At 38.1% G+C, this 8,169-nt stretch overlaps 1 pseudogene; it reads right to left on the bottom strand.

The window, feature by feature from the left end:
• Positions 1 to 3,491: 3,491 nt before the first annotated feature.
• Positions 3,492 to 7,776, bottom strand: LOC110335106 (annotated as a pseudogene).
• Positions 7,777 to 8,169: the final 393 nt, after the last annotated feature.

Below are 8,169 nucleotides of genomic sequence, written 5' to 3'. Positions count from 1 at the left end.
AAAAAAAAAAGAAGGGCCCTTTTATTGTATGGTTGGCATAGCAAGGAGAGCTGACAGAAAATCAATTCTAGGGACGAATATTCAGAGCCTGTTTCTAATGGGTCAAGACTAAGGGCTAGCTATACTTTAATGTTTTAGCACTGAAGAATGTTGAGTTCATTCTGTAGATTAGGAATGGACAGGGAAATATGTGAGTAGGCATATCATTCTGTAAAGAGAGTGTGCTGTGAATAGCTAAGAATGTCAGCAGCAAGCATGTCTCAGAGATATCTAGAGACAGGCAAATAAACAATGGGCTTTTGTAATTGCAGAGGAATCCCAACGGCCTAGCCTGGCTATTGGTTCAGAAGCATTCTGAGAATTCATGAACATAGGAACAAAGAATTAGTCAGGACAATTACTGCAGGTAAAAGAAAGGTTATCAAAGATAAAATGAATCTCTTGAAAGGCAGTATAAATAAACTGAGATATGTTTAAACCAACCAGCTGACCACAGGAGAACATGGAAATTGATGCTGAGATATTGTACAGAAAAAAAAAAATTGGCAAAACATTTGATGTCTTATTGAGGTTGTGTTGTGCAGAGCACATATCTAAAAATCACAAACTAGAAAATTAACAAATACATAAATAAAAATCTTTAGGAAAGATAAATACTTTCTAAGCTCCCCGAAAATGTTACTATAGAATACTTTTAAAAATAGCACTCAGCTTCTACACATGAAGAATTCAGTATTTTCAGTGTTGTTTTGTTGTTATTGTTGTTGTTGTTTCTGTTTTATACAATATTTGCTATGTTCCCATCCATCCTTTTGTAATGAGGATATTCCACCTTTATGTGTTTGATTATATAACTCAATATATTTTTTTCAATTTACAGACACAGATATCGCCCCCATCACAAAATAGATCATTGGTTTTAGAGTTATTAATAATGTTATACCTGTTAGGACTTTCGGGATGCTAAGATAAATATGTTATCTAAATATGTTATTTCAGAATGAGGTGGAAATAGGGCTTTAGAGGACAATTCCTACAGTAATGTTTAAAGTAATGTGTCGGGTTGTCCAACAGACCAAGAATAGCCTCTGTTAATTGATATGATTAAGAACCACCTAAAGCACAGCAGAGGATGTGTCTGTGAGGGATATTCCAGAAAGGATTAGCTAGATTATGAAGTCCTGCCTGTATATATATATATATAAATATATATATATATATATATATACTGCACCCACGGCTGTGTTGGAGTCCCAGGGAAAGTAAAAGAGGGAGAAAAGAGGAATGCTGTTGAGTACCAGTAGCTCTCTTTTCTGCTTTCTGTTCTTCTGAGATGTGACATGTACTTCTCCCTCCAAGGAGCTGCCTGCCACCTTGCCTTCTCTGCTCTGAGCCCAAGTTAATCCCTTATGTTACTTTGTTGAGTACTTAGCACAGAAATTAAAACTAATGCATTATATATCATCTCTTTAAAACATTTTTAAATGTTCCCTATGAAGAAGACAAAAGACCAGGAAAAATGAATCAGGTCTGAGGAACACATAAGCTTTTTATAACCGTGTAGAAAAATACTCCTTAAAGGCTAGAGATACAGTACACTTCTAAATCAGCCCACCAATATGTGTGAGGCCATAGCTTTAATCCCCAATACTACATAGAGTAGGTATGGTGGTCCATGTTTGTTATCCCTACATTTGGGAGGTGAAGGCAATAGGATCATCAGACTTTGAAGGTTACCATTGACTAGACAATGACCTTGAGGTCAGCCTGAGATACATGAGACCCCAGCTCAAAGGAGTTAAAAACTACTCCCTCATAGTGAAACATCCTAGACATTTACATATAAATTTCAAAGATATAAATAAATATTGGGAAGCATTTAGTAAAAACCCTTCTATGTCTCATATTATGAAGTGTTTGTGATCTGGGACCTTCAAAAGGACTAAATTATTAATCCCAATTTTCAAAATCTGTAAAACTACAAAATATCTGCAAATCCATGACTTTCATGGCTTACCCATGAAATTTATTGGCCAACAACTATTTGTGGAAGCATATAGAAGTGGAAATGCCTACAGGGGTACAACATGAAAATTCTGCAGCTGTACCACTGATAACCTACAGAGGTGATACACAAACAAGCCATCTAACTGACTATACATATCAAGGATAAAAGAGTCATATAGCCAACTTTCTGAGATGTGGGGATAGAGGCACTGAGGATGCTAACATATTTTGAGTTGAGTTACTTGGTTGGTTTAGTTTTTAAATTATCATCAGTGAATTATTCCTGTTGTTTATATCTTCAAAAACCAGAGATAATCCATCTTTTAAAGGATTTATTGTATGGGTATGAATGTTTCTCCTGCCTATATGAATGTATTATATACCACACATGCACCTGGTACCCACAAAGGCCAGAAAAGGATGTCACATCCCCAGAGACTAAAGGATAGTTGTGAGCCACCATGTGGGTGTGCTAGGAATCAAACCTGGGTCCTCTGAAATACCAACCATGTTCTAAACAACTGAGTCAATTCTCCACAGACACTCCAATTGATATTTTTGATGAACATGGAGAAGAAATGTTTTTGAGAGTGTATAACACAACTTTACATAGTTGTAGTCTCTGTACATAAAATATTTGACCTTTCACATGTTAATATGACTTCTTTATACAGTTTACTTATTGCTTATCATAATTTTCTTGCTTACTTACTTTGGCAATATGAATAATTTCTTGTCACTATTGTCACTTATAATTTGAGCCTTTTACAACAATGAGGCTTTTGCTATTACCCAGAGCTTCTGTCAAGAAAAATATGTATTTTTAATCTATGTATTATTACCAGTAACTGTTCTCTGTTGTTATGTCTGAATTTAATTAGATTACTTATGTTACTGAGATTCAAGAAATACAGTCCCAATATAATTTCTAATCCCCAATCAGGGACAATAAAATAGAATGTAAAGTGGGGTTTAAAGGTAGCCTCAACTTATACTCCTGAGATTGAATACAAATATGTGTGTATATACATGTATATATATTATATATATATTATAACTATATATAACTTATATATATATTACAACTACATATATATATATTACAACTATATATATATTATATATTATATATATCCATATAATATATATATCCATATAATATATATATATATATATATATATATATATATATATATTAGTTAGCTCAAAAGAAATCACCACTAATTCATTTTTCTAGTCTTAGAAAGAGTCCCAGCTTCACATGTCCGGAATGACAGACAAATACTAAATTATAACTGGTCTGTTGAGGACATTTCAGCTGCCTTGAGCATCACAGCAGCTCCACAGCAATAAAAGGATTAGTTATTAGTGACTTGTTAAGACAACTTTCCAGCTCTTGAGTCCTATCTCAGGTCTCAGGAGTAGATATCTTAGAAGAAGCTGATCCTTGCCTAGAGGCATGTGTCTCTGTCTGAGAACAGATGTTAGTTATACAAGGTCCCCAGGATTCCATTTTTCTGATGAATCACCTGCAGGTTACACTGCAAGTTGTGAGACTGCATCTGTATTCAGAAAAGTTCATTCAACACCTGCCAACTCCTGCTCTCTAAGGTTCAATCTGAACAAGGCAGGCGTCCCAGACACCCAACCATCGCCAAATACTCCTCCACACGTGCATCTCTGCAGCATCAGCAGATGGGACATGAGGGTGTCCTGAGTTTGTTCTAGTTTCTTATAGTGCCTCCCAAGAGAAGTGTGAATTTTCATGTACAGTTATTTTTAAGGTGATGGTTTTAAAATATGGTCTGAAGAATTATCATAATTTATACCTTCCTATTTTTATGTTCCCTGCTTACTATGCATTCTAGAATACCAACTATTCACATAGGCTCAATTATCCCATCCGGTAAAGTACTCCCTGACCAAATACAATCCACCATTGATCACTTATCATCATTTTATCTTCTATTTAAAATCAATCACAAATAAGGATACATCTATGCAACTTATATCTACAACCTTGATAATCAAAAATCGGAGCTAACTAGATAATTTTGTTCAGTGTTTCCTATTAAAGAAGCAAGCCCAAGGTCAAAGTTCAGTGTCCTCATTTTAAAATAAAGTAAGATGTAAATTCAGGATAAAATAAAAAAAAACACTTAAATAAATGTTCAAGATCCTCATTCATTGGGGAAATGCAAATCAAAATGAGATTCCATGATATACCTGTCAAAATGACTAAGATCAAAGCACAAAGTGGTAGCTCATGCTGGTTAGGTTGTAGAGCAAGGGGAACACTCCTCTGTTGCTGATGGAGTGCAAACTTTTACAGCCACTATGAAAAATAGAAATCGATCTACCTCAAGAGCCAATTGTACTATTCCTACACATATTCCCTAAGGGTAGTCCATCCTATCATAAGGACACTTGCTCAACTATATTCATAACAGCATTAGTTATAATAGCCAGAAACTGGAAACAACCTAATTATTGCTCAACTGAAGAATGCTTGAAGAAAATGTGGTACATGTATAGATTGGAATATTACTCATGTGTTAAAAAAAAAAAGCAATGGCATCATGATTTGAAGGCAACTAGATGGAAATAGAAAAAAAAAATCTTGAGTGAGATAACCTAAACCCAAAAAGGCAAACATGGTATGTACTTACTTATAAGAAATATTAGCTGTAAAGTAAAAGACAGTTATGTTACAGTCCACAGACCTAGAGAGGCTAAGTAACAAGGAAAACTTAAGGGAGGAAGCAAGGATCTCCCTGGGAAGGAGAAGTAGAATGGATTTTGAGGGTTAACTGGAGACAAGTGGGACTGGAAACAAGGGAAATCCGGTTGGGGAAGGAATAAAATACTGGGAGAAACTACTGAAATTGGAGGACATTTAGGGGGCAAGGTAGAAACCTAATGCAATGTAAATTCCATGAAATTTACAACCATAACCCTAGCAAAGACTCTTAGTAATGGAAGACACAGAGCCTGAATAGGCCATCTTCTATAACCAGTGGAGGGACTGGCACACCAACCCAGCCACATAACCTTAGACCTACAGTTTTTCCTGCCTCCAGAGGATTGGATTAGATTAGATAGCTGGGATTGGAGCCCAGCAGAATAGTATTCAAAGCGACCAGAGAGACTCTAGCCAGCTACTGATGAGAGCAGATGCAAAGTCCCACAGCCAAACATCAGGCAGAGCTCAGAAAGTCCTGTGGAGGAGGGACAGGAACGATTGGAGGACTAGAGGGGTCAGGAACACGCTATGGGAAAATGACCCACAAAAGCATCTGAGTGGGACTCATGGGAACTCACAGATACACAGGAAACCTGTAGGGGTCTGACCTAGGTCCTCTGCATGTACATTAAGTCTGAGTGCTTGATGTTCTTCTGGGATGCTAACAATGGGAGCAGGCACTGTCCCTGACTCATTCCTACTTGTGGAATCCTTTTCTTCCCATGTAACTTGTTAGGTTGATGTTCCTGGGAGGCCTGCTCTTTTCTAGGAGGAGGCAGATGGAGAAAGGATACAGGGAAGAAAGAAGGTGGGAAGAAGGCTGGGATAGAGGAGGGTAAAGAAATTGAGTTGTGATAAAATATATGAGAGAAGAATATACATTTTAAAAGTTCACTAAAAGGAACTTTCTAGATATATTAGGTATTAAGATTACATTAGTATTTATTATTCAAAGATTCTTCTGCATATAATACATTTTCCAGTGATGTTTTGTTCCTCAAGATCATTTTTTATATCACATACTGATAAACCTTACATGTTGTGTGAGAATCAGCTATCTTTTGTACATATTGGAGTACAAATATTTAATATAAATTTTGTTAATAAAATTAGTTTTCCTGTAATAATTTATATTTTAGCAGTTATAGATTAGCATGCAAAACATAATAGAGTAATAAGATCTTGATACTGAGATGTTTATGGATGTGGCAGATCATATTCCTTTTCAGTTATTCATTGTCATAAGTGTAAAAGAATTCTATGACTCTGCTCTCTGTGCCTTGTAAATGCTTCTGCCACCAGGCGTGGTCCTTTTACTCTGGTGAAGGGGTGTGAAAGAACCTGAGTCAGAAAATTTAATAATTATTCAGAGATTGCATCATTGTTCTTTATCTCCCTCCTCCCAAGTGATGGTAGAATTTTTCTTTCAGTTCTAGACCTCGGAAGCTAGAGTCAGGAAACCCAACTGCAGTCCTTGCAGACAAGACAGCTCAATAAGAGATGCAGAAGACAGAGCAGATTCCTCTGTAATGACTGAAGCTCCACCCACTGGTTCTTGTTATGTAACAATGTTTAAAAGCTACCTTAGTCTGTGCAAACCCCTGTGAGCCCTGCTTAGTTGATTCTGTTGGCTGTGTTCTACTGGTGACCTTGTCCCCTCTGATCTTTCCCACCACACACACACTCCCATTTCTTGGGGTTCCCAAGCTCTACCTAATGTTTGCTATTATAGGGAGGAAGAAAGTGGGAGAGATTGTGAGAAATTTTCATTTCATTTCTTTTCTTTTCTTTTCTTTTCTTTTCTTTTCTTTTCTTTTCTTTTCTTTTTTCTTTTGGGGGGGGGAGGGTGTTGCTCTTTGAGACAGGGTTTCTCTGTAGTCCTGGCTCTCCTGGAACTCCCTCTGTAGGTCAAGTTGGCCTTAAATTCGAGATCAACCTGCCTAAGTCTTCCAAGTGCTGGGATTAAAGGTGATGTGAAAATCCGGGACACTGCATGGGGCTGAGCTATATCCTCTGCATATACATCATGGTTGTATAGCCCGGTGTAATGATAGGACAACTAACAGTGGGAGCTGTGGAGTCTCTGGCTCTTTTGTCTGCTCTTGGGGCCCTTTCCCTCCTGCTGGGTTGCCTCTTCCAGCCTGGGTATGAGAGGATTGTGTCTAGTCTTGTAACTTGTTATGACAGTTCCGATGACATCTCTGGGAGGCCCGCCCCTTTCTGAAGGGAAAACCGAAGAGTGGATCTGATGGAGAAGAGATGTCAGAAGGGAGGTACTGGGAGGAGTGGAGGGGAGAAAACTGAGGTTGGGATGTAATATGTGAGAGAAGAAGAAAAACAAATTAAAACAATTAATTAATTTTAAGGAAAGTTTTCTCTCCTTTGCTTTATAGAAAATGTATTGCAATGTTCCAACCACGCGTTGCCTTTTCTTTACCACATCTTGCTCTGCAGCTTCCTTTGCTCTTTTTTGTTCAGATGCCAAAGAGCCTGGCATTAGCACGTGCGATGCCTGGCAAGAGCCTTGAAGTTCTTTTCTTCTGCGACGACTCTGACTTTCTCCCTTTTGTAGACATTCCGGATGGCCGCCACAGGTCCTGTTATCTGGGTGGCAAATTTAAGATCTTCAGCAGAATTATCTCACTTCTTTGGAGTGGAAGACTTCCTGGAGATAAGTGTGAATTTGGAGCCGTACTCCTTTAGGCGCTACACATTGGCCTATAGCGATTCGATGGATTTGTTTCGCCTCCTTGGGTCCACAGAGATGGCGATGCTTCGAAACATTTTACTGTGGATGCCAGCCACCCTGAATTCTTCCAGGCTGAAACCCCTGCCAGCCCGGACCTTGGTGTGATATCTAACCATAGGGCACCTCACTGTGGGCCTGATGGGATTGAACTCGGGAGGAGGGGCAATGCAATGTGCTTTTGCCTGCCAGGCCTTTGCATCTGCAGACCTTGTGTTGCTGGCTGATTGAACCAAGTGTCCACTCGCTGTGACCAATCCTTGTGGACCACCAGGGTCATGCTATCAGAATAGCACCTGGGTGCCATGACAACCTCCCATACAGGCGAATGGCTGAGCAGAAAGTCTTTTAAAAGGTATTTTAAAATTGGTTATTCAGGGTAAGGTATTTCCATGATTAGAAAGATAGTTAAATGAGTCACTTCAAGCATCTGGATGGAAAAATAACTTACCATTGGCTAGAAAATTCACGACCTGTATTATGTAGTCACTCAAAAGATGATGTATCTATGGATCTATGGCTTTAAGCAAACAGACTGAGAAGAAAGAATATTACTAGCTTGACTTAAATGCTGTCCATTGCACCTGATACAACATTACTACAAAAATGAAATGTCTTACTTAGGCTTTTGTTGCTTCGATAAATATGCTGTGACCAGAAAAAAGAATTGGGG

The sequence above is a fragment of the Mus pahari genome, chromosome 17, assembly GCF_900095145.1.
Source record: "Mus pahari chromosome 17, PAHARI_EIJ_v1.1, whole genome shotgun sequence".
Taxonomy (NCBI): domain Eukaryota; kingdom Metazoa; phylum Chordata; class Mammalia; order Rodentia; family Muridae; genus Mus; species Mus pahari.
Note: the sequence above shows the minus strand (reverse complement) of the source record. Positions and strands in the feature narration are given on the sequence as shown.